This window comes from Medicago truncatula, chromosome 4 (genome assembly GCF_003473485.1).
Source record: "Medicago truncatula cultivar Jemalong A17 chromosome 4, MtrunA17r5.0-ANR, whole genome shotgun sequence".
In the NCBI taxonomy this organism is placed as follows: Eukaryota; Viridiplantae; Streptophyta; class Magnoliopsida; order Fabales; family Fabaceae; genus Medicago; species Medicago truncatula.
In genome coordinates, this window is record NC_053045.1 from 28957911 (window position 1) to 28984881 (window position 26971).

Below are 26971 nucleotides of genomic sequence, written 5' to 3' on the forward strand. Positions count from 1 at the left end.
ACTCTGAAATCATTATTGAACTAAAATGATGATTTCCACGGTTGTAAGGAGTAAGAATTCAAATCCAGTGCTCGACGTAACAATTTCAAAAAAAAGTTTAGCACAACTAAAACTAGCTGAATATTAATTTTTTTAAAACTTTGCATACCAAAAGAAAAGATGAATTGATTTTCAATATGAAATTACGTTTTAAATATAATAAATTATTATGAATTTTAGAGCTTGATTGAAATTACTCACAACTTATTATTTTGAACGACAAATTTTTTATTTATAATCAAGGCAAAAGATGAACATATATATCGGCAAGACATAAAGAACATAACAAAGGCCGACGTATTTAGGAGGAACACCTAAAAAAAATCCATACACCTTGTATATTTATATAAGAGACCATAAAGAAAAGAGTAGACAAAAGGAGAGCTTGAGTAGTCTCGCCGATCACAAAATCAAAATCGGAGATGTTTAGAAATGCGGAATTATCTTCTCTTGAGGAGGAGAACGCGGAGATGTTTAGAAATCTATGCCATACCAACTTAAAAACATGGTCACCGGTGAAATACCCCATTGAAGCACTTAAGGCGGAAATCGAAGCAGTCAAGCAACGTTCAGCAGCAATGAGTCTCCGATCCAAAACTCGCGTGGTTCCCGCGCGTGTTAACAAAGCCAAATACCAATTATCTTCTCTTGAGGAGGAGAACGCGGAGATGTTTAGAAATCTATGCCATACCAACTTAAATACATGGTCACCGGTGAAATACCCCATCGAAGCACTTAAGGCGAAATACGAAGCTTTTAAGCAAGGTTCAGCAGCAATAAGTCTCCGATCCAAAACTCACGTGGTTCTCGCGTGTGTTAACAAAGCCAATTCCGAATTATATTCTCATCAGATGAAGATCTTAAAGGTTGATAATCACATCGGGGTCGCCATCGCTGGTCATGGCTGTGTTCTTTCGTGGTACATGAGATATGAATGCATTAACTATAATTACACTTATAAATCTGTGCTTCCCGTTGATCGTCTCGTTGTTCAGCTCACCAATAAGGCTCAGGTTAGGTTACTCTCCGTTTTCCATTTTTACCTCTGTCTGTTTGAATTATTAGATTAGGGTTTTGAAATTGTAGCTAGGGTTTTTTAGGGTTTAACTCAGCAATTCAATTAGGTTAAATCAAGTAATTTTAATGGATTGTATTTGAACACATCCATGATTTGATTTGTTATGCATTATGTTAATAGTGTCAGCAATATTTGAGATGATTTAGTTTAGGATTCTAACTGAGTTAAAGGTCCGGGGTTTGAATTTGACAAATTCCGAAACTAACATAACAATTAACATACTAACATTTCGAAACTATTAGAAATGATTTGGTATTTAATGAGTTGGACCGAAATATGGTGAATGATAGAATATTATGGCGTAATTTGATCCCTGCTTAGCAGGGAAATGGCTTGATTGTTGTTGCTTTCAAACAATATTTTAAAAAAATTATTGGTTGGAGTGACATTTGATTATGTGTTTTTTATTTTAAATCGTGGGGGAGAAGATGGAAGCTGACGGGTGAGAATGTATTTAGGAAATATTAAAAATAATGTTTAGAAATTTTTTTGAATTTTTAAGATGTCTTTTCTAATGTTTATTTTATAGTGAAAATAGAAATAAGAAACACCAAAAGTAAAACATGTCATTAGTTTCCTTTCTCTACTTGGTGGTTTTTGTGGGGGAGGTACAGGAGTTGTCCAATCTGGGTATGCAAAATACTATGATACTTCTATGGTGTTTGGGATATGATTCTTCCTGTTGGATTTTGTTGTTATTTTTTGAATGTCTTGAGAATTTGAGGTTTTTAATTAGTTGAGTGTCTTTGTTCGTGATTGTGGTGTGTTTGATATGTTTGCTGACTCTTGTTTTCTGAAAATGACTTGTTGCTCGTTGGAAATGGCAATAAGTGTGACAAAATCATGGTGATACTACGATTTTGTTGAAGCTCCAACGGAACTAATTTATGCACCCTGAAGTAACTTTGTGATTTGAAGCAATCAAATAGCTTGTAAAATAACTGGCTGAATAGGGTTCAGTTAATCTTGTGATTTGAAGTAATCAAATAAACAAGAAATATGATTTGACTTTACTCTTATTGGGTTTAATGATATTTCAGTTGATAGATAGAGTTGCAACATAAAATGTTAACAACACTTTTGGAAGGACCCTTCCCCTATTTTTGCTGTTTCTATATATAGTTAGTTACTATATGTGAACCTGATCTATTTAATTCATTCAATAAACTAAAACATTTGGTTAGTTAATCAAATGGTTTGCATTAATTTTATGATATATGTTTAAAATTGTGTTTTATTAATAGAAAGTTGGATAGGGTTATGGGGGGAAAAGTTTGTGTTTCTATCTTATCTTGCATATTACATGGAAAAGAATAAGGATTATCTGCAAAATTTATTAGAACTGAAATCTCTCTTGCTCACCATTATTTATGATGTAATTTTGAGTGGCAGGTTTGCACTCAGCGATCATGGAAGCGTCCTTATGACGCTGGTCTTCTAGTAGCTGGATTAGATGGATTAGATAAACCATTAGCTCACCTCTATTACAACTGCCCAAGCGGAAACTATTTTGAACATCAGGCATTTGCAATCGGTTCACGCTCACTACCTGCAAAGACATATTTGGAACGCAAAGTTAACAACTTCGCAGCCTCCTCCCGAAAAGATCTGATCAAGAATGCACTCATTGCAATTAGGGAGTCCTTGCTAGGTGAAAAGCTCAGGAGCTTCGTATGCACCATTGCTGTCGTTGGAGTTGGTGAGCCATTCAACATTTTGGGTCAGAAAGCTGTTCAAAAATTGATTGATGAGATTGTGAGGGAGGAAGGCTGCACCTTCTGAACCTGAGGCTGCAGCTGAGCAAGATGCTGCCACGGATCAGGCTTCTGGTCCAGATCAAGGTGGTGCCGGAAACCAAGACCAAGGTGGTTCTCCAATGGACATTTGATAATTTAAGATCCAGTAATTGAGGTGTTAAAAACTGTTATTTGAAGATGAATAGGTTTAATGTTGAGTGTGTCATGGGAGAAGATATCTCTATGATGTATTTTCTTTGCTTAATCTTGTTTGTTTCTGAAATTCATCCATGGCTGATCATTGTGAACGTTTTAGTTGATAGACCTGAACCTACTATTTACAATTTTCTCTATGATCCTGTGCTCGTGATTTTCGGATATCAAACCATTAATTGATTTGAATCGTCAATCTTTGAACTCTCGATTTTTATTCGTGGGAAGGGAAAAAATGAGTAAAAACCCTTATCGAAACTTTGGATTCGGGGGTTGGTTATGCGAAGGGAAGGTGCTAGCACCCTAAGCATCTACGGTATTCCGTAGGAACCTCTTACCTAAATTATCTTGTGCTAAATTCATTGCTTATTTGAAAATTATTACCTAAAAATCTAAGTGAAAGAATGGAGGGAGAATAAGTATGTTTTTGGTTATTTTTATTTGATTTGGAAGGATAAAAATCCTATGCCTACATACCCTTTAAGAAAAGGGATCAAAATCAATGTAGTGGTTGATTTTAGATTTTAGAAAATGGTTTTAAGAAGGAATAAGAGGCCTCAAGGCATGAGATAAAATAAGGTGAGGTTAGTCAAATTTTAATTACAAGAAAATCAATTATGAATATTAATTCAATTAAGCATTTGATTAAGAAAATAAAAGGAAAAACCCTTGGGTTACAAACCAAGGTTTATTAAGAAAATATTTTTGAAGTTTTGCATATTTGATTTTTTTTGGAAAAATGATTTTTCTAAACTAACGGTAAAAACTAACATAACGGCGCAACGTCACAAGAGGTAAACGTGAAGTGTTGGTGCAAGTGTCGGTGCTTGTGTTACCTACATTATTACATCAATTCCTAGATACATTCTATGGTCTCAAGAGAAATATAATAACGAGAAATAAAAAAAAATGCGCAAAATAAATTACATCAATTTCCTAATTATACACACTAGAAAATTAATGACAATAAAATGACAAGAAATTAAAATATGCATGAGATGATTCTAAATAAACTGGCAATTATAAAATAAAAACAGTAAATAAAAATTAAAACAAACACAATATTTTTGTAATTTTTTTTAGCAAGGAGGTGCAGAAAGTAAAACAGAGGTGTAATTAGCGAAACTGTAGTGAATAAAAAAAACAATTGGGCTTAAACAAAAAACGGGTCGTGGGCGGGTCGGTTAGACCCGCCCGGTTCGAATTGGTATATATAGGGTGTAAGACCCTTTTTGCTTCATTTCCATAAAAATTTCTCTCTCTTCTCTTTGTTCTCACGTGAAAACTCTTTTCTTCTTCTTTTTCATGAGTTTTCCGGCGAGCATGAATTTTCCGGCGCGGTGGCCGGTGGTGGCACCACCGCGCCAGAGTGTGAAACTCCGCCGATTCAAAAACAAACTATCTTTTTAAAAATCCTTTTTTCTCCTCTTTTCAAATATCCACTTAGTTTTTACAAACAAACAACCAAAACTTCTAGATCTACAATTTTGGAATCGCAAAACAAGAACCAACAAAACAACAGATAAAAATATTCACCAAAACACCCAGCACAAACAGATCTACATCTACACAAAAAAAACAGAAATTACTACCTTTTACCCTTGAATGAATCCGATTCTCTGTTGTCCCTTTTGGTTCGGTTCAGATTCGGTTTTTTGAATGGATGTTGGAAACGGCCCGGTTCTGTGGAAAACGGCGTCGATTGTTGTTGTTCCGTCTGGATCGGCCTTTGTGCTTCGATGATGCGTGGCTGAAGGTGGATTCTTTTGCTGTGGTGTTGTTGTGTGTCTGGATCGGTTGTGAGGAATTTTTGTGGGTTTTAGAGTTGTGACTGTCTTTGATGCAAATTTCTGTTTTTTTTGTTTACGATTTGCGGCTAGGTTTTTTTTCTGTTTGCGGCTGTGGAAAATTGTCTGTCTCTTTCTCTTTTTGCAGCCTTCATTTTATACCATTAAGGTTGAAGATAATAAGGAAATAACTACCGTGTTACTGGATTTGGCAACAAGCATTTGACCCTATGAATTTGCCTAAAAATGAGTCATACGAAGAAGAAAATAAAATAAAATTGGACCCTTGCCGGAAATTTTCGGACTTACTGACAATATTGGACAAAAATCGAAACATAAACATTATTAAATATTAAAAAGAAATAACTGACTTTAAAATTAAAATTAAAAAAATGGAAATTAGATAATGAAATAAAAAAAGAAAATAATGGGAGAGAACGGCTCGCAATCGGAACAACAACAAAAAAAAAGAGGTATTTTAAAATACCTCTCTGCCAAATTTTCACTGAAAAATATCAGAGATAGATCAGAGTCAAACGACGCGCGTCTGTGGGATCTTTGGTCAAAATTTAGGGTATGACAGATACTATTTACTGAAATTCTGGATAAAAATGTTGAGTCTAATGTGCTGCAAATATTTCTTAATATAAACAATCGGGTATCCTTAGGTACATTGTTTCGATGTTTATTTGAATTGATCTGAGGTAGGATGTTCTAGCTATTTGAGGTGAGTCTTTATAAAGGGGAATATAGAACAAAACTATGGGTGTTTGAGTTGTGAATATTCGATGCATGTCTGTTAGTTTTTTTGTGCATGGTCTGTAAGAGCCACTAAGATTATGTTTATGGTTAGGAGTTTCAGCAGCAGTCTGTATTAGGTCATGAAAAATGAAACGTTCAATTAGCAAATCCCATGTAATCCGTATCCTTAAGTAAATCGAGTTAGCTCATGAAAAATTAAAACTCAAATGATGTTTGCCGACACAAATGATATATTCCTCCTTTGTTTTCTTCTTTTCAAAAAGAAAAATTCCCAACAAGTAAAAAGAAGCAAGAAAACTTGCAAGGCTAAAGGAAATGGAAATACAGCTCTAGTCCAGCTCAACTCTAAAGGAAATGGAAAACTTGCAAGGCTAAAGGAAATGGGTTGTTTCCTTCCTGGTTTTAGGGTTTAGGGTTTTATACTAGGTATAAATTTCTCAACCAAGAAACAAAAGCCCCCTTGATGATAATATTATTACGTTCATTAGATTGAGGTGGAGTCCTGAAACTTGAAAATGCATCTAGATCCAATGCAATGATACAAAGTCAATATTAGCTCCACGCTTTCAATTGCAGCAAGTTTCCTTTGATGCACCCATATAAGATGAGAGCTGCAAGTTTGAGGCGTAGAGTTGTGTCTTAGGAAAGGAAGGAAGCACAAAAGGTAAGGGCTTTATCATTTATCTAACCATGTGGTTCAAAAAGACATTTGTCTGCTTGAACAGCTTTTGAGGAACACAAATGATAAAGACATCGAGGAGGTTGTTGTAACTCCTACTAAATACAAAGATTTAAATTTTACTCTTTATTTATCACAGACTTAAAAGAAAGGATTGAAGATTCAGTGTCCCAAAAGAGCTGACAGTGGTTACTTGTTATAAAATGATAGACATGTCATATTACGTTATTTAAAAGCACAATTTTCAATCATTTTATTAGTCATTTGTAGAGAAGTTGTTCATGGCAGACACATTTTGTAATGTTTTCAAATCGAGTCATGTGATTTTGTTTCTTCCATAAACCACACATTTTTATAAGTGTTTTGAGTCTTTTATTGAAAAATCATGTAACTCGGAAAAGCAAGGCACCTCATGAAAGTTTTGGAAGACATGAGATGACGATTATCAATGTACATGAAGACTTTGAAGACATTACAAGTTGGGAGAATCCTATCCCAAAGTCCTAAGACCAAATCGGAAAAGGAAAACACACGAAGGAACCAAGAAAAAGACGAAATTAGTACCAGTAGTTGAGGCCACCTGCCACGTGACATGTGGAACATAGAGCATTTGGATCTCTGTCAACTGCCACGCGCCTTGCACCAGCCCTACACGCAGCGTGCGTGCTGTTCTAGGTATATTTTCTCTGTGGGTTTGGGAAAAAACCTAGTTTCCCAACTCAAACACAATAGTAAATATGCCTATAATCACAACTCCTTTCATTCACAAATATTCATTCAAAACTTGACAGTTTAAGAGGAAGGCAAGCACTATGAGCATCAAGGAGGAGTCTCTTCTTAACCTTTGTTTTGAAAGTATGTTTTGTTTCTTTTGTGTTATGTACTTTGTTACCATGCGTAACTAAACACCTTTTATTTAGGGTTCGAAGATGAATCTCTATTGATATGTTGAAATTTATAAATGAATATCTTTTATTTATTTATGATTTGAGATCTATTTAATATTCAGATGTATCACACAACATAATGCTTTCATGCCTTAAGGAGTGTGATATGCCTAGTTAGTGTGACTGATCTTAGGTTAGCTGCAGATTGAGATCTGACTTATTGTTACTTATGAATTTTATTCTTCATTCTCTAATTAATTAGTGTTATTCTTATTTGTTTAATCAATTAGGACTATTAGGGTATGTGGTGAAATTATAAGATTCGTAAGTAAAAGTGGTTCATTTAATTTAGACGAAAAATTTGGAATTTCAACTTTGCGATGTTTCAATTACCTCTTAGAGTATAAGTCCCTACCTTAATAAATATTTGACTGTGTACGAAACTCTAGAGGATTGACAACCATGTGCACCGTATTGCACATATAACCTTTGGGATGATTGAGGAGCAATATGACATCTCAAGGGAAGTTATATCCCACTAAACTAACCACTTAAATAAGAAAACTCATTTCATAACAAGTAATTGTATTTAAATTAATCCAAACGAAGAGATAGAAAAATTCGAAGAATCATAATCACCGTTAAAAGTCTGAATCAAACCCATTTCATTTTTTTTTTGCAATCTATCCAACTGCTTTGTTTAGTCAAAACAAACTTGCAAACTCCCCCAATTTACTGCTTTTATTAGGTTTATATAATTTTCTCGTCAAAACGATAATCCATGTGCAGACGATTTTACTTACCACTTTATTAAAGGTTGAAGGTTCCAACCTATTTGAAATATCCTTCCTTTTTATTATTGCGTCAACATGATTTGAGTTTCTCTAAAAAGGCTTTATGCATTTTTTATTGAACTAATTTTTTCATCATTCATTACCGTTGTTTATATTTTGAGATTTTTCTCCTATCTATTATGAAAGGGTAAAATATAAATAAAAAAATATATAATGATGTTTCACAAACAAAATTTCATCAAGGAGGAAAACTATTTAATTAAAGATTTTTATAAATAGCATATTGCAATCAATTGAAGTTTAAAAATATAATGATGCTAAAATACAATGATGTTTTTCTTAAAAAAAATAAAAATACAATGATGTTTAAAAAATATGCTTAATTGCATGTTGATTCCTTATGTTTATTTTAGTTTCCAAGTTCGTCCCTTACATTTTAAAAGTTTCAAGTTGGTCCTTACGTTTTAAAAGTTTTAAGTTGGTCCCTTACGTTTTAAAAGTTTCAAGTTTGTCCAAAACGTTACTCACATTGGAATAAGTTAGTCCCTTCCGTCACTTAACGTTTAAAGTTTTGGGGTTGACAATATGGGCGATAGAACCTTAATTTATTTAGAAAATCAGTTTAAAACATTTTTTTAATTTTTTTTTTGGTTTTATTAAACTCAATATCATGTTGCGAAAGGGACCAACTTATTCCAACGTGAGCAACGTTTTAAACCAACTTGAAACTTTTAAAACATAAAGGACCAACTAAAAACTAAAATAAACATAAGGGATGAAACGTGCAATTAAGCCTCATATATAATGATGATCATCAAGATTTTTAAGTGATACCTTTTACTATGGCTAAGAAATCAATTGAGTTAATTTAAGGGTACACACAACATATTCATTACAAAAATTTAACATTGATTACAATTTTATAAATAGCTTCTTGAATTCCTAAGTGATAAAAACTATTTCACTGAAGTTAACAAAGCATGAAATTTTTACTTATAAAGTGATAAAAAAAATGTATGTTTATTATATTTAAGGGAGGAAAAACATGGCTAAAATTCTCATGTTTGTTTATGCTTTGATCATCTTTATTTCCCTTGTTATAACCGGTAGAAGTAAGTCATTTTTCATACAATTATTAATTTTCTAATTTATCTTGTAAACAATATTTTATAAGATATGTGTAAAATTTTTATGTTGTTGTTATTTGACAATGCAGGCACTATAAATGTTATGTGTTATTATGACCACGATTGTCCATTTGTGTTAGATCATATAGCTGAATGTAAAGGTGGTGTTTGTGAGTACACAGCATTCTTCTATGAATAAAGATTGATAGACATGCTTGATGTGTACGTCTTTTTATACTACTCTGAAAAATTTCAATTAATCAAATATATGGTATGTGTAATATCCGAATTTTATTTATTCAATCTAATAAAGAAAATAAGTAGTCTTAATTGTTATTACGATGATAATGAAATTTGCTTGATGTTTTATAGTATAGCTGATAAAAATATAGTTGTGTTAGTTATTGTGACTACATAGAAATTCAAATGACGAGTGAGGGATGGTAAAATAATAAATAATAGAGATGAGAGGTGAGGAATAGAAGTAATAAAATAAGTGGGGAGGAGGGATTAAATTGTGATAAGCGTGGGGGGGAACAACAACAATAATAAACCTAGTTTTGTTAGTATAAATAGGGATATAGAAAATCAGAATAAACACTCTTGCTGAACCAGAGAAAAGAAAAGAGGAGAAGAGAGGAGAGGAGGAAACCCTAGCTAAGAAGAAGAGAGGGGGAGAATCTTTGCACTTTTGGGTATCTTAATATATGACATGGTTTTTACTTCTTAATATGATGTTGTTGTTATTATGTGAGATTGTGATGAGAGATTTACGATGAACGAATTAAAAGATGAAGTTGAAATATCATAATTGAGGAAAACTAGTTTAGTACTTTGAATTGAGTTTTTTTGACTTAAAAAGAGTGGATAATCTGGTAGGTTAACGAAGAATTAGTGTTTGAATGATAGGGTAATCATGGAAGTGAATATTAGGGTCGAGTTTGGAGAGTACATGATCGAAAACGGAGTCGAAAAGGGTTCCCCAAAGCGAAATCGCAGCACAACTGCAATTTTGCTGTCACCGTGCGTTTCTTACTCTCTTAGTTTGACAAGTTTAAGTTCTGAATTGGGTTTAGGTGTCTTCATGAACATTGTAGATATGGATGTTAGGTTTCACTAGCCTTTGGAGGAACTTGATTTAAGCATCTAGATCTCAATATATGATCAAAATACCACAAAGGGTTCAGCAGGGATCAACAAGGTCGTGCTTTTTCCCTAAGCTTAGGAAAATCATCTTTTCTGCCATTTTTTGTCCCGAATTAGATTATTAGGGTGTCTTCATAAAAGTTGTATATATGGTTTCTAACTTTCAGTTGGTTTTGGTTGGACTCCATTTAAATTTTTAGAAGTTTAGTTATGATTAAAATACTGCACGTGGGTCATGCTTCGTTTTCCATAAAACTTCAGCATCACCCTTTAAGTGGACTCTAAAATATCTATGAGTGCATTAGTGAGTTTAAGCAATCCGTTAGCGTGTAGATTTAAAGTATGAGTCCTTAAACTATACACGTAAATGAGGAAGTGTGTTTAGGCATAATTAGAAGTGATTACCTTAAGGAAATAGCGAGTCTAAAACATGAACTGATGATAGTGGCGTAAGACAATAGATAGGTTTGTGCAAACAGAAAGGAAATACACTTGAGCATTACGATGGCATGGTATGCCTACCTGGTATTACAATAGGTTACGGCTGATTAAGGACCATACATAACTTGAGGATTACGATGTACTAACCACTCCATTCATGATTTAGTTATTGATGTCACAAAAGAGAAAATAGGTGATTGAAAATATATTATAATACTTTCAATGAAACTTGCAACCCCTTGAACTTGAACATTATAGATATTAAGATATGATTAAGATAATTAGGTGGATTTTTGAAATAGGTGTGAGTAGATTGGGGCTGGTTGCTTGTGATTTACATACTAGAGTTAAAGCTAGTGTTTAAATCGTAAAACATAATTGGGAGCTGAAGGGATGTGATCTACTCCTTTTGTTATGGTTGTAGTCCTTAGATTTCATGGTGTGGAAATAATATAGACCGCACGAGTAGTCCTTGTAGTGACTTAATTAATAAGGCAAACCTTGTGGCTTGTACTCTTAGATATAAACATATGAGTGGATATGATATGAGGACAATACAATAGTTATTTGAAGCACATGGCAGCAAATTTCAAAGCTTAGTTACGAGGTACCAAAGAAATAGTTAGTGATAAGGAATATAAATTGTAAGGTTACTTCGAATTAGAATCAACTTCCAATGTTAGTTAAGTACGAATAAGAGTCGAAATTCAGTCTGTTTTAGATGATGAATTGAATTGATGTGATATCCCATGATGCGTATTGATAAGAAAATATATAAATTTTGGAGACGTTATTGGTGAGTAACTATATAAATTTTGGTGACGTTGTTGGTGAGTACATATATAAATTTTATGGCGTTATATTTGGTGAGTTTCTTCATGCATCATATCATGATTAGGATTCTGGTGACGTGTATGTCATTAACAGAACTCTAACATACAATTTTGGTGAGTAGAGACCGTTACCGGCATGCATATAGATATTAGGAAATAGTTGCATGTTCGCATATACATGACGATATTTTGTAATTTGGTGACGTCGTGAATGATCGATGTGTAATTATTGATGTTTATGCTAATTGTTTATGTGTGAAAATGATGTGTTGCCGTGATTTGTGAAAAGAAGAGATTATACATAATAATTGTTGAGAGTGATGCGATAGTAGAGATTGTATTCCAATGAAATTTATTTAATGTGCGTGTTTTTTCCTATTATTATGTCATGGCAGGATTTCTCACGCTTTATATTGTTGTGTTGTTTTCTGTATGGTGGTTGTTCTTTAAGTACACATACTCAGGTTAACTAGGAGTAGTTGTGTGATATTTTAGAAGGTGGGGACGAGGGGATGCCCTCCGTTTAGTTCTGTTATTTGGTTGATGAATAAGAATTTAGTCGCTACGAGCTCTGATATTGTAACACTAAGGTTGAGGCTGACGTTGAATTTATTTATCTTTGAGTTTAAATATTGAGAGCTATTGTTATTTCTATTTCGATGTCGAACGACAAGAGAAAGTTTTATTAATGAGATCAGAGGATTGTTTTCTGCTGTTGAAATTATTATTTACAAGGAAAATTTATGCTAATATGTGATATCATGTGAAGTTTTGTAACATCCTAAATATTAAATTTATCCTTGTTGTCTAATAATTATCGTTGGGAAATAAGGTGTTATAATATGTGTGACCATATTTTTTCAGTTGCGTGATCACTTTTTAGAAGCTGAAAAATGTGGTAACGCAACTAAATGTGCGTGACAAGTTCTTTTACTCCATTCATAAAGTCTTTTCGCCGGACGACTCGTAGGAGGTGAGAAGGGACCTTACTCCATCCCACTTAGTGTACTACTACCAGACAACATCTACCTACACAAGCTCGATAAGGAGATAGGAAGGATCCGAGAAAAGTATGAAATTTCGAGAATAAGATCGGTTCTATTAAGGACATGACATATTGATGACCAAGAAAACTCTGGAGAAGAAGCAAGCTTAAACGCTCCCCAAGACAACAATATGTGTACTTCTTAGCTTAGTGTCAACATACATGCATCTAATTAGTTGATGTGTCGTTTCTACATCACGCCTCTTTCCGTCTAAAATAGTACTATATTCGTTCCAAAATACATGTAGCAGTTAACCATTGCACACATGCTAATATACAACTTTGACCATTAATATCTTTAATTATATATAATAAAAAATAGTAAAAATTTGATATTTTGAAAATATTCATGGAGACAAATCAAACAACATCTTATATGCAAACATTTACATTTATATATTAGTTAAAAAATATGGTCAAAGTAAATTATATGAATAGTGCACATTTTAAAATTACAACATGTATTTTGAAACAGATGAAGTATAATATTTAGAGAGAGTTTTTATTTTTAAAGCGCTGAAAGTAGAAGGATCAAATTATCTATTTTGAAGTTATTTACCATCATAAAAAAGAGGAAGATCGTGAGAATCAGATTAATTCAAATACAACTTTTTTCATTTAAATTTTGATGATAATAAACTAATGACTAATGCAAAACAACAATTCAGATACATTCTTTTTCTAATATTCTCTCTTCTCAAGCACTTTATTTGGATTATAAAATCCGGAAAGAAAAAAAATAGAGCATTTTTAAGGGTGTTTAACGTATTTTGGATAATTTGAAGGGATTTAATGCTTTTCGGATAATAAAATCTGAATTTTGTAAGAAGCGTGGGAAACTAATAGGATGGATAAAAATAGTAAAAAATAAATTAAGTCCAAGTCCAAATCCTCATATGAAAAGAACATGTCCAACTTATGAGGAATCATGTTCTAGTGGTTTATCTTTAGCAAGTTCTATTTAAAATCTAATCATCTTTTAACATAATCCTATGAGAGTACTATATTAAAGTACAATATTCAAACGACTAATTGTACATACTTCAATGCGCCATGAGAAACATTCATCGACTGCTTCTCGATGGATAATTTTCAAGGGATATAAAAGGTTCTTAACTTCAACAAATTGATGTTGACAATGAGGTTATTGAAATGGATTATAGTTGGTTATGGTAATACTCAACTTAATAGACTTGATGTCATAGTTTGGGGAACCTAGAAGTGTTCCTTATAGTTGTATGCAAATGCATTATAATACAAGGATCATGATGAGGTTTGACAAACAGTATGAAATGCTCCCCAAAAAGGGTGAATTATATATGCGATAATTTGTTGTGAAATAGTATATAAATCCTCTTATAATTTTGTCTATCCCATATATTTTGGCTTAATTTGAATGTTATTTATTTCTTCTCCTCAATGTATATATCTAACTTATTAAGGAAGAAAAGCTCGTCGATAAGGAACACAAAAAAAATATCTATTTTAAAACTATCAACACAATTAAAATAACATATTTCTTGTATTTTACAAGACATTCGTGGATATCCTTGAACATGAACTCCAACAGGAAAAGGATGATAGGGAAAAATCAATGAGATATATAAAAAATGGTTGAATAATATCTTGTCAAGTATTTTGGCTGAATTGGTGTAAATAGTTTACAGATAATAAGGGTTAATTGTTTTATTGTCATAATAGAGTATGTATATTGTTAATTGTTGGTTGCAAGTATTTATCGAAAAGTTTGTTACGTAATGTTAATTTCTAACCTCATCGGTGGCATTGTCAGCACCCTGGATCAGGGGTTCAACGTGTGTTTGGTGGTAGAGCGGTAAAAGTTAATTTTGAATGAATTGATTGTAGATTGATTCTTATTAGGAGTTAGTTGAATGTAAAATGGTTGATGTTTGAACATATTTAGATTAAAGTGAATTAAACAATAAATTTGAAGCATAACTGGAATCAATTCTACAACATTTTTTTTTTTACTTTTAACTAAAAATAAATAAATTAAGGTCCCGTTTGGATTGGCTTATTTTGAGCTTATGTGGGCTTATCTACTCCCATAAGCCTTTTTAAAGGTGTTTGGGTAAATAAATAAAAATAGTTTATCATAGTTTCATAAGCTGCTTATGTCATATTTTAATAAGCCTAAATTTTCAGCTTACCCTCCGGCTTAACAAGGAGCTTATGGATTTACGTAACCTCCTTAGATTCTCTCTAGATCCACTTTTTCAAAACATATATTTTAATTATAATGTTAGTTATCTTTACCGGTGCATGAGTAACAAAATTGATATATACTTATCTTACTAAATTAACACACGTAACAAAGTTTTTTTTTTTTGAAGGAAGATTTTTATTATTTTTTGGTTACGTAACAAAATGAAAATGAAACTGAATATTAATATTTTTCTTATATGAATATTTTTTTGTTACGTAACTATATACTTATCTAATGTTAATTTTGTCTTATATAAATATTGATATTTTTTTTAAAGATGAATATTGATTATGCAATATATATAATTATAATTAATATATTATAATATTGATTTTTACATCTTGATTTTTTATCAAAAAAATCTTGATAATTGTGGTTCGATTTTTTGATTTTTTTTGTTAAATTAAAAATATTTAAAATTTCGATAATTGCTTATGTAATGTCACATCCAAACACTTCAATTTATGTAAGTACTTTTTAGTGTACATATCCAAACATAAATAGCTTATCTTATGATGTAAGCTCTAATGTTATAAGCACTAATGCTATAAGCATCTATATAAGTTGTTTATCCAAACGAGGGCTAATTCTACTTTAAAACATCCAAACTTGATTGATCTCAAGTGGTCGGTAAACTTCGTTTAAGGAACAAATTGTTCGGGAGAATCTATCTTCAATTTCTGAGTAAAATAATTTTTGATCTGATGTTACTTACTTCTTAGTCGAACTCTAGATTATGACTCCTTCTCTTAAAAATTAGAAGGTTAACACTAAAGAATAAGCTGGACCGTAACATTAATCTATAAAACAAATAATTGCATGAGTTTGGCTTAGTGGCCAATTTTATGATTTTATGTTATACCATTTTCATCTATTATTATGGTTTTAATGTTGGTGATGGTAAATGTTAGAGAAAGAAAATTGTGACACAATTAAAGTCTTCAATTTATGATTAATAAAAATAATAAACAAAATTATAATAAAACATAATAAAATCATTGAAAATAAAGGGTTTAGGGATGTCAAAGTGCAGGGACTAATATAAAAAAATGTTGAAAGTACATGGACTAATGATAATTTTAAGTCAAAAAATAATGAAGAAAATAATAATTATTGTCATTTAGTGTGCCACGTAGCATGGAATGATTGGTCCACGTTGCATACCGTTACCTTTGCCCTTTTTTTTTTCTTTAACTTGGACTTATCAGAAGGACCAAAGCCAAATTTTTACAAAGCGCTGAGACTAATGCCAAACAAAAAAAAGTGTATGAACCAATGCTAAAATCTGATGAAACTGCATGGACTAATTATATATTTAATTCTTCTAAAAATATATTTGATGTGTTATTTATACAACTAGTTTTTTTTTATCAATTATTACCGTTGTTTCTCTTTTGAGATTTCCCCTATGTTTTATCAAAGTCTAATATATAAATATAGGCTTAAACATTCCACTCATCCCTGCAAATATGGCCCGTTTAAGTTTTGGTCCTTGTAAAATAAAAATTCAGAAATCAGTCCCCGCAAAAAAATCTATCTTTTAAAAATACCCCTGGGCCCATTTAAGTCATGACAAGTCACCAAAATGCCTACGTGGCGCACGCTGATTGAACCCATTTTGTAGTTTTTGGTCCCTGCAAAATATTTTGTTTTTTAAAAAGGTCCCTGCAAAATTTTCATAAACAAAAAATTTTGCAGGGACCAAAAACAATTTTTTTTTTTTAAGGGACGAAGACTTAAACGGGCCATATTTGCAGGGACGAGTGTAATATTTAAGCCATAAATATACCATGAACTTTAATAAAATAAAATGAACTTTGATGACGATAAGTATTTTTAAGCAAGATGTTTACTAGGATTAAATGATCTATTGAGTGAGATAAAGGGATGCACGCAACATTTTAATTAGAGACATTTAATATTAATTGTAATTTAATAAATGGCTTCTTACAACTCCTAAGTGTTAAAAATTGCTTAATTGAAATTACCAAAGCATAAAATATTTACTTATAAAGCAATAAAAAATTTAAGCTTAATACATACAAAAGAGGAAAAATATGAATCATATTCTCATGTTTGTTTATGCTTTCATCATCGTTATTTCCCAAATTTATAGAGGTGTGTCATTTTTCAAACCCTTTTTGAATTTTATAATTTATCTTATACACAACGTTTTAACAACATTTAGTAAAACAATTTTTTTTTTTTTTTGACAATGCAGATGGTATTCCTTGCGTATTTGACTATAATTGTCCAGAGATATCATATTACCCAGTTAGGTGTAATGTTAATAATATTTGTGAGTACAATTTAAATGTGGACCTTGTCGAAGAAATTGAGTGAGTCATTGTTCAATTCACACTTATTAAAATAAATGTATAAGTAAAGGAGAAATAAAAATGGTTTTAAGTGCTTTTGTCAAGTGTAACACCCTTGAACCTCACTATTAATATTTAATATAAATACAACAAATAATTCATATTATGATCAAGGTGCTACATCATTAAACTCAAAACATGCAAGATACATTTTTCATCAAAGTTTCACAACGGAATAAACAATAATCTCCAAAATCATCTTAAGGTCTCAAGATCATAAATCTAAATCTCATAATACATCAAATAAAAACAATAGGGTCTCCATATAATTCCAACATAGCATATAAATAAAATAATACTCAAAATATCCTAATCAGAGTCTAGACTAGATATTAGAAATATAGATTAGTGGTACATTAGCTCTAGTAGACATTAGTATAAATAACTTATAACCACCTCATTAGTGTGTTATGAAGCATGATATCCATGGAAGGAATGAGAGAAAAGTAACTAACTCTTTGTATTAATGAGAATAGAAAGTTACAAATGATGAGCAGTATCCCACTAATGGGGTGGTTACAAGTTATTTATACTACTGTCTACTAGAACTAATGAATTATTAATCTACATCTCTAATACTAGACTCCAAAGCAAAGAAAATGAGGAAGCCTTAAGCTAATCCTCGATACTCATACCATCTCAAGCGTCTCCACATGTACGTCTACACCATTTTTACAATGGTGAGGCGGTCAACCAAACAACCACTGGAGGATAAATTTACAATTAACATTAAGAAACTATGAATTCAAGTATAGTACGATAGAATTTCAAATATCGCATATACATGCTTTTATAAATCAACAACATTAATCATAAAAAGATTTTTTACATCATTCTCCATTTATCTTAATCATCGAATTACACCAACATCATCATTTATAAAATATCACCATATATTCATCTCAACTTACATTTACATAAAGCACATATCCCACATAATGAATATAATTAATGTAATATATATAATTCACATCATCTACATAATTCACATCATTCACCAAAATCATATATAAATAATTCTCATAGATTCATATGCATGCAATGTTATAGACACGACTCTACAAGCATGTGGTACCGTTTTGGATGTCAAAGTTATTTTACCGATTGATCCCGTCAACACTTTTCATTAACACTGGACTTGACCATATGAACATATAACTCAACACTGTAACACCCTTGAACCCCACAAGAAATATGTAATGCAAATAAATCATTTAATCAAAAGAATTCAAGACGTTACGTCATTTTCTCAAAAACATGCATAATTCGGTTTTCATAAATCTTGCATCGGAATAAAAACAACATCTCAAATATCTCATATACATCAAAAATCTCAAAGTGCATGAATCAAGAAATCTCAACAACCTATCTCAGGTTTCATAATACATAAACAATATGGTCTCAACATAATCTCAAAGATAAATAAACATAGAATCCCGACAATCCTAATCAGAGCCTATACTAGACTCCATGCAAAAGAAAAATGAGGAATGCGATATGCAAGTCTTGGGTACACACGTCTCCACGAACATCATCAACCTTGCACGTCTACACCATTTTTGCAAATGAAGAGACGGTCAACCAAACGACCACTGAGAGGTTAGATAATATTCACATAAAAAGATATAAGCACAAATATAGCATTATAAAATTCAAGTAAATCGTGCATATATACATATTCATCATTCCTAGAATACTAGCATCATATTCATGTTATCTTCACTTCAATCATAATATATACTATCAATTAGTCATTCAATGTCATAATCAAGCATCATTCTCATAATTATCTCATCGTAAATAATTCATCACATCATTCTTATATAGACAACAATATTTCAAGTGTACTAGCATCACCGAGCAAATATATTCAAGTACACGAATTTACATAAGTCACTACATCCACCAATCATATAATTCACGTAATTCGCATAATTCACCAAGTCACATAATCAAGTGAGAGTCATTTCTTATAGACTTATGTGCATGCAATGTCCTAGACGCATCTCTACATGCACGTGGTACCATTTTGGATTTTCAAAGATAATATTACCGAGTGATCCACTCACCAACTAACATAATCCCTACAAGTTATTTTCTTCACCAAAAAACCTCAACATGACTATGAATGAAATGATTTTCAAGTAAAGACTCGACAATGCATAATTCACAACTCAATATTATATAATTTCCACCATCATATAATATTATCCCACCAATAACCTACCCTTTGCATCATCAAGTAATTACATTCATACATCAACAAATCATCTTCACCAAAATCATCATCAAATCACCATCAAACCTTCACCACAAGAAAGAAGTAAAATATCATTATTTAGCAATTTATAGCATTTTAGATGAACAATAAATTACTCCAAGTTAATCCACTTTTCAGGAATATATTTCATCATCAAAAAAATCATAAAACATCATCTAAGCAGTAGCCAACAATCATTTATATGTTAACTTAGCACAAGCCATCATTTGTTAAAGTCTGTCTATTTTTCTCCATAGTTCATCTTTTTTTAATTTTCACATAATTCGTCATATCTCATGCATATTTATCATCAGTTCAATATATTATCATACGCATAAAGTCATTTATAAGCTTACAATTTCTATTTTATCATTTCATCAAAGTTCATCTATATTTCCAGAAGTTCGTCTATTTACATTTTTACCAAAACCAAGTTACATGCTATTATACTTCTTTATCAATCCTACATGTTTCATTTATGTTCGTCACTATAGTAGACCAAGCATAACAACATATTTGAGAAAAAACTTACTTTAATTCCATTCCAAGTTCATATTTAATTTCTAGTTAAAGTTTGTCTCAAAATCAACATAATCATTACAAATTTAAGTAAATGATGTTCCATCACTTTTATTCATCAAAAAAACAAGTTCTTATCATTAGAAGATCACTTAGGAACTAACCAAACCATCCCCCAAGCACCCAAAACACAAAACAACAATTTCTTGTTGTTATGTCTAGGCGCCTAGCGCCAGGTAGGAGGGTCAGGCGCCAGCTCAAGTGCTGGCTCTCGGGAAATGGGCCCTTAGCGCCCTAACCCAAGCGCCAGCGCTGCAAAAAGGGCCTTTTTGATTGTTTTATCCTTGAATTTTAATATAAAAAAATGTCCCAAAAGTGCTTATTTAGATTCCAAATTCACACAAAGTGCTTAAAATCTTTTCAAAAGACTCTAACACATCAATTAAGCTCTTTTTCACAATACCGAAAGCATCATATGCATCAATTCACATAGTTTTCACTTAAATCACCAAAATTCAAACAATAACAACTTAATTCATCCAAACACAACATAAAACATCATCAACAACTTAAACTTATCATTTTCATGTACCCAATCATTCATCAAGAACATACATCATGAATTGAACAACATTCAACAACAACATTATGGTTTTCATCCAATTAAGCTAAAAACTCATAGTTATCAACTTAATATAATCAAACATTGAAAATCACACAGCAACAACAAGATTCTACCACTTTTCACATACCCAAAATTATCTCCTTATTTAAAGCATGAAAATCAACTTAAATAATCATTAATTTCACAAATTAACATAAACAAACATGACCCAAACACTACAAAAGTGATTATAGCTTATTATGAGAGTCAAACCTATCCCCCTTATGAGATTTGGCTACTGCTCTAATTTGTTTTGGAATCTTTTGTGTTCACGATCTTCGTTCTCGGTTGTTGTGAACTTCCCTGTTTCGACCGGGTTGGGGGTTCTGCTCGGTTGTTGCTTGTTTCTTTGAGGTTTTCCCTTCTGTGGTGGTTGATCGCGTTTGTTCCGGTATCGTAGGGTGAAGGTCAATTCGTCAGAATCGCGAGTGGGCTTGCAATGTCTTCTTCATTTGAGCCTTTTGTTTTTCCTTGGGCTTGCAATGTCTTCTTCATTTGAGCCTTTCGTTTGTCCTTGCAATGTCTTCTCTGAAGCCTTCTATGGTTCCTCGCACGGTCTCTACTCATAGTTTTGCGCAAGCACTCGTCGGCAAAGTTGGAGTTGATGAGTCTCATCTCCCAAAACCTTGCTTGAAAGGTAATTCTCTCTCAATCAAGATTTCAGAATACATATACCAATCTAATCTAGATAATTGCAATAAATACATTCATAGAAAGCTAGTTTTGTCTCGTGGTGATAAGCCATTATCTTCTAAGGACTTGCGCGATAAACTTTTGTGTTTATGGAAATCCATTGATCAGTGGAAGATGGTTCCCTTGAGTCGAAGCTTTTTTTAATTTCGCTTCTCGTGTGTTGAGGATCTTAGAACTGTTTCGTCGAGTGGTGCTTGGAACTTGAATCCAGGATTGTTGTGTCTATCTCGCTTGTCACCTGATCTTAATGAAGTAGCAATAAATGTCACAAGAAAGGGGGGGGGTTTGAATTGTGACCCTTTTTAAAATTATTCCTGAAAACTTAAATTAGATTTTATGTACTCAAGAAGAATCTTGGTAAATATTAGTTGAACAGATAAATAATAACTTGATGTATAAAGGACCAGAACGTTCTGGAAAGATATAAGTGTAGAATGATAAAACAATAATAAATTAGATTTTAAACTTTTAGTTAAGTATTAAGCAATTGTTTTATCTTGGACCAGAATGTTCTGGAGGCAGTTTAATTTATCAAAATAATGTAAGTTGCGTTAGGACCAGAGAACTCTGGATTAATATGGTTGAGATTAATTAGGACCAGAATGTTCTGGAGGTGAATATTAAAGCTTTGTGATAATGTGTGTGTTTAGTGTGTACAAGTAAAAAAAAACAGAGAGAGAGAATAACACAGGAGAGTTATCCTGGTTCCCCAAACCCGGCTACTTCCAGTCCCCACACTTCGTGTGAGATTATCCACTATAGTATGCAGTTGGTAGAAACTTCTAACCAACACTATAAGGTTTTGATCACACCAGATCAGTCCGTAACCACTGTATTATCAACCTCAGCAGGCTTCTACAATTCTTTGCTTTCGCACAAGAAAGGTTGGAACTCTTCCTATCTCAAACTATTAAGCCCAATAGACTTGAGATCTAGTTATCTCTTTGTAAGGTGATTTGTTTGGATCGAATGTCTCAAACAAAAGTAAGAAAGATGTTGTTTGGATCTAGCGTCTCAAACAAAAGATGTGTAGGATGTTGTTTGGAACTTTATATGTCAAACAAACTATCATTGTACAAACTTAGAAATATGTTCTCAATGAGAAAAGATGATTGTCGAGAGATGTTAAAGAGATTGATAGCTTTTGCTTTTGAGAGAGATAAATGCTTTCTATTTCAAACTCTTGCATTTCTCCTTCAATGTCCTCTTCTATTTATAGAGCTGAACCCCTTGGAGAGCAAGCTAATAAAGAGCTGTTGTGCTTCCAATTTGAATTTGAATTTTGGCTCCAAAGAGACTTGGGGAGAAAGCATGTAGAGAATGTTTCTTCAGTTTCGCCCAGAACATTCTCTCAGTCCCAACCAAAACTTGAACGAAATTGTAGAGCACGTGCTTGCTTAGTTGGTGATGAGGTGTGATCAAACCTTTGTAACTTGCTGCCCACTTGATGATGTTTGCTAAGGTCATCTTGATGATGTCATGTAGCTTGGAGATAAATATTGATTCTTTGAATATTCCTTTTCCTCAAAATTCCTTAATGGATCGAAAAAGCCACATGAGGGCCCAAAGATGATTTTATTCTTTTTGCTTCCAACACATGTGCAAGAATATAATTTATTTCCTTTGTTTCTTTGTCCTTTAATGCATTTCCAAGAACCTTGATTTCTTTCCTCTTTAAGTGAGACAAAAGAGAATATTTGCTTTGGTCTTGATCTTAATTATGCATATCTTGACAATTGCCCAAAAAGCTCATATTTGTTCATATCCATTTTCAATAACGATTTTGTTATCCCTTGTGAGTGCCAGAACGTTCTCTTGCTTTTACTAAACATTCTCATGAAACATTTCTCACAAAATTCATTAGTAGATAACAATATAAATTAAAGTAAATATGTTTGTTATTTTTAAAACATCAATAAAAGATTTTGCTCTCAACACTTAATCCTTCTAATAAAAAACAAACTGATAGTCATGTATGGGTTCGTTTTCATTATCTTTCTTTGTAATATTGGCAACCTAGAATTTTATTTAAGATTGTTGGGGATATTGGCATGCCTATAATAATTGATCATAACACATTCAACCAGTCATTTGGTCATTATGCATGTGTGCTAGTTGATATCAATATGGCTGGTTTTCTTCTTGACTCATTGTGGGTTGAAAAGGAAAATTTTACTTTTGACATTGAAATTGAGTATGAAAAACGTCCTTACTTTTGTTTAACTTGCAATTCTATTGTTCATTCTTCCGATCATTGTAAAAAAGATCCTCCCAATAATATTGCACTTGAAAAGGTTGTTCCTAAAAACGACCCTGTGGAAAAAGAAAAATAAAACAAATAGGATTTTATTCCTAAAAGGAAAGTGGCACAAGTGCAAGAATGTAGCAAACAGGTGACATTTGAAGATCCCCTTGTTACTAATATAATAAGGTCTAGAGAGGTAGTTGCAAGTGTTCATGTGGAAGATGTTTTAAACCTTAGGAAGAGATACTTCCTACCATTTCTATTGAAATTGATTTCGTGCAACCAATTCAAGTGGAAGTTCATACCACTGATTTGGCTAAGAAACATGGAGATGATCAACAAAATAACAAATATCCTGATATGCTAATAGTTTGCCAATGAAGTGATGTCCTCACTGATGTGGACTACACTCAAGATTCTCCATTTTGGTGTGGTTTGCCTTCTTCTAAAATGAATGTTTCTGATAAGATTTTAAATCCAAACATTGCTCATGACATAAAAATTTGAGAGCAGCATGTTCAGAAGGAAAATGATATTGGAGATATTGTGCCTTGAGTTTATACTGATGAGGAAGAGAGAGAGAGAGAGACAATTATCAACTATTTGAAGAATTGTTCTGCTTCTATGGAATTCACTAAGGTGGTGTCGAAGGCCACAGAAAAGAAGAGGCAAAAGGGTTTTTAGATTCATAATACCTGCACTAAAGGTAGGATGCCATATCGATTCGAGTACTTTTCTTTGGGTTGCATTTATTTTTTTGTTCTTTCCCTTTTCCATTTGTTTTGATTTATTTTTTTGTTCTTTCCCTTTTCCTTTATTTGAGGTTTACTCCCCATTTTTTGTGCAACTTTTATTTTATCACTTGAGAAGGTTTTTGTTTATCTCCCCATTTTTTGTTATTGTTTATATATATATATATATATATATATATATATATATATATGAGGTATGATCCATTGACACCAGATGTAAGTCACATCAAATCATAACCATTAAATGTAATCAATCAAATGGTTTAGAATTTTCCATATGGAAAAACACACTAAGAATTTAGTAGAGTATCACGTGAGTATTTGTTTTTCCTTTTCAACCTTTCTCATCTTTTACTCGAGAAGAAACAAATCCCTAAAACTACTAAAAACTCAAATCAATCATGGATTCATGGCACATAAAAAAGCTTAAAACTCGATAAATCAATCAACGATAGACCTTTTGTTCTACATTTCTAAATTTCAATTTATTTCTTCATGTGTTTCCATTTATTCTAGCCAACTATATATGTGAGGAAGCTTCTTTTGTATTACTTTTATTAACCATTGATATCCAACCTATACCCTGGGAGAAAATTTCTCAACGTAGTACTGAAGCACCAGAACAATTTTTTTTTTTTTTTGACAAAAATAAACGATATTCATTCATTTAAATTGATAGAGTACATCGATACAATATAAATCCAAATTCGCTAAAAACAAAAAAGATGAATCTGTGAACAAACTCACAACATCCATGTTAATATCATAAAACGGCAAAGTACATATGCCTACAAATATGACTAGTATGACTATATTCATGTCTCTGGAATACTCATGTTTCCGGATCTGCAACGTTGACGATGTCAAAGTCATTGTCATTGATCGGATTTGCATTTGCTCAAAGCTAATCTTTCAATCTGAATCAATAAACATCGCACTAAGACGGGAAATAAAAAACACACTGCACAAAGACGGGAAATCAAAACAAACAGAGTCGTTCAGAGACGACGAAATCACAAAAACAAACGAAAGAAAGCAGAAAAATGTGAAATCACTTATTGAATTAAGATAGAAAAAATAATAATTCGGATGGGTGATTTTTGGGTCAAAATTGACCTTAAATATCGAAAAATCACCCCTCTAAAAAGAAGAAGAAGAAGAAAAGGGTGACGGCTAGGGTTTTAGAAGGAGAGAAGAGAGAAGGAAATATGTTGTTAAAATATAAAAAGTGATGAAGCACCAGAACAATTATTTAATTGAATTCGATTAGTGATTTTTCTTCCAGATCTATTGATCAATTATTTTAAAATAAACATGATTGTTCGAAAATCATAATTTATGTTTTTATTTTAAAATAAACATGATTGTAAAATAAAGGTTAAATTACCTTTTAGGTACTCTAACTATTTAATTGGTATCGGATTGATCCTCTAACTAAAAATTGATTTATTTCGGTCCTCTAAGTTTCTCACTGTTACTGCATTTAGTCATTTCTGTTAGTTTTATTCAAATGAATGTTAGGGTTTGTGTTATGTGGAATAAGTTAAATGAAAAAACAATAGTATTGTAATGAGAGATACAGAAAACCTGTTTTCATAATATTAGGAGAGTATTCGGAGCAATATTGATAGGATTGATAGTATTGGTTTGATGAGTTGTCTTTGTGTAGACAGTATCCATACTCAATTTTGGGAGGGCAGTTTTATCCAGGAATGACGAGACAAAAAAGAATTAGTGTACCATTAAGGCAGAGCCGCGAAACATCTTAAAAAGAGTGACTTCATGCGCGACTCGGCCCAAATTTTTTGCTATGATAAAAAAAATTATGTTAGACTTTGTTTGCTAGTTTGGAGTGGAGGCGAAGGGAAAGCTTTGAGAGGTGAAAAATGTAACACCCCGTTACCCAAAAGTAATTAAATAATAATTAATTCAACATCAGAGTTCAACCCAAACGGGCATGCTACACTACATTCAAAATTTCTTAAATAGCATATGAAACTATTTAATTAAACAATTTTCAAACATCGTTAAACTTGCAGCGGATTATTATCAACCATCAACAACTGTTTAAAACCTCCAAATAATATCTTGGCATTAAGCCTAAACAACAACATAATCAACCAACAAAGGGCCACATCATCAAGTTTCAAAAATTGATACATAGGAAGGAAAACAATTCATAATAATAAATCTCATCCCACGTATCAGAGCCCTAGACACGACTCTTGAGCCACCACCGACTACTCAGGATCACCTGCAAGTTACCCATAGGAAGGACAACATTTTCAAGCAGAAGGGGTGAGATTCACAACAATAAAATATAGATATTAAAATCTTCAATTGAATCTAACACCCTATAACATCAATATATCTTCTTGTAAATATAAGCATATAATTCACAAGCAACAACAACATCATCAAAATCCACTGATCACAATATGTATATAAATGTATATATTCATCAACACATCATCATCATCAATGTGGCAACTACAACCAACAACTAAGACTCATGCATGACATGACAACACCACTAAGACTCCTCAAAATATGCAATTATGCATGTGGTACCAAACAGGACCGAAGCCCTCACCGCTTTTGAATGGTTAAAGCATTCATCAGGACCGAAGCCCTCGCCGCTGTGAACAACTAGTGCTCCAGGACAT

At 32.3% G+C, this 26971-nt stretch overlaps 1 long non-coding RNA gene and 1 pseudogene across 1 annotated transcript; both read left to right on the forward strand.

Moving 5' to 3' along the window:
* The first annotated feature begins 386 nt into the window (after positions 1–386).
* LOC11419725 (proteasome subunit alpha type-1-B-like) lies at positions 387–3136 on the forward strand (annotated as a pseudogene).
* Positions 3137–8382: 5246 nt separating this feature from the next.
* LOC11425369 (uncharacterized) lies at positions 8383–12942 on the forward strand. Its single transcript, XR_003011256.2, has 3 exons — positions 8383–9087; positions 9192–9324; positions 12387–12942. It is a non-coding gene; the product is annotated as an uncharacterized lncRNA (long non-coding RNA).
* Positions 12943–26971: the final 14029 nt, after the last annotated feature.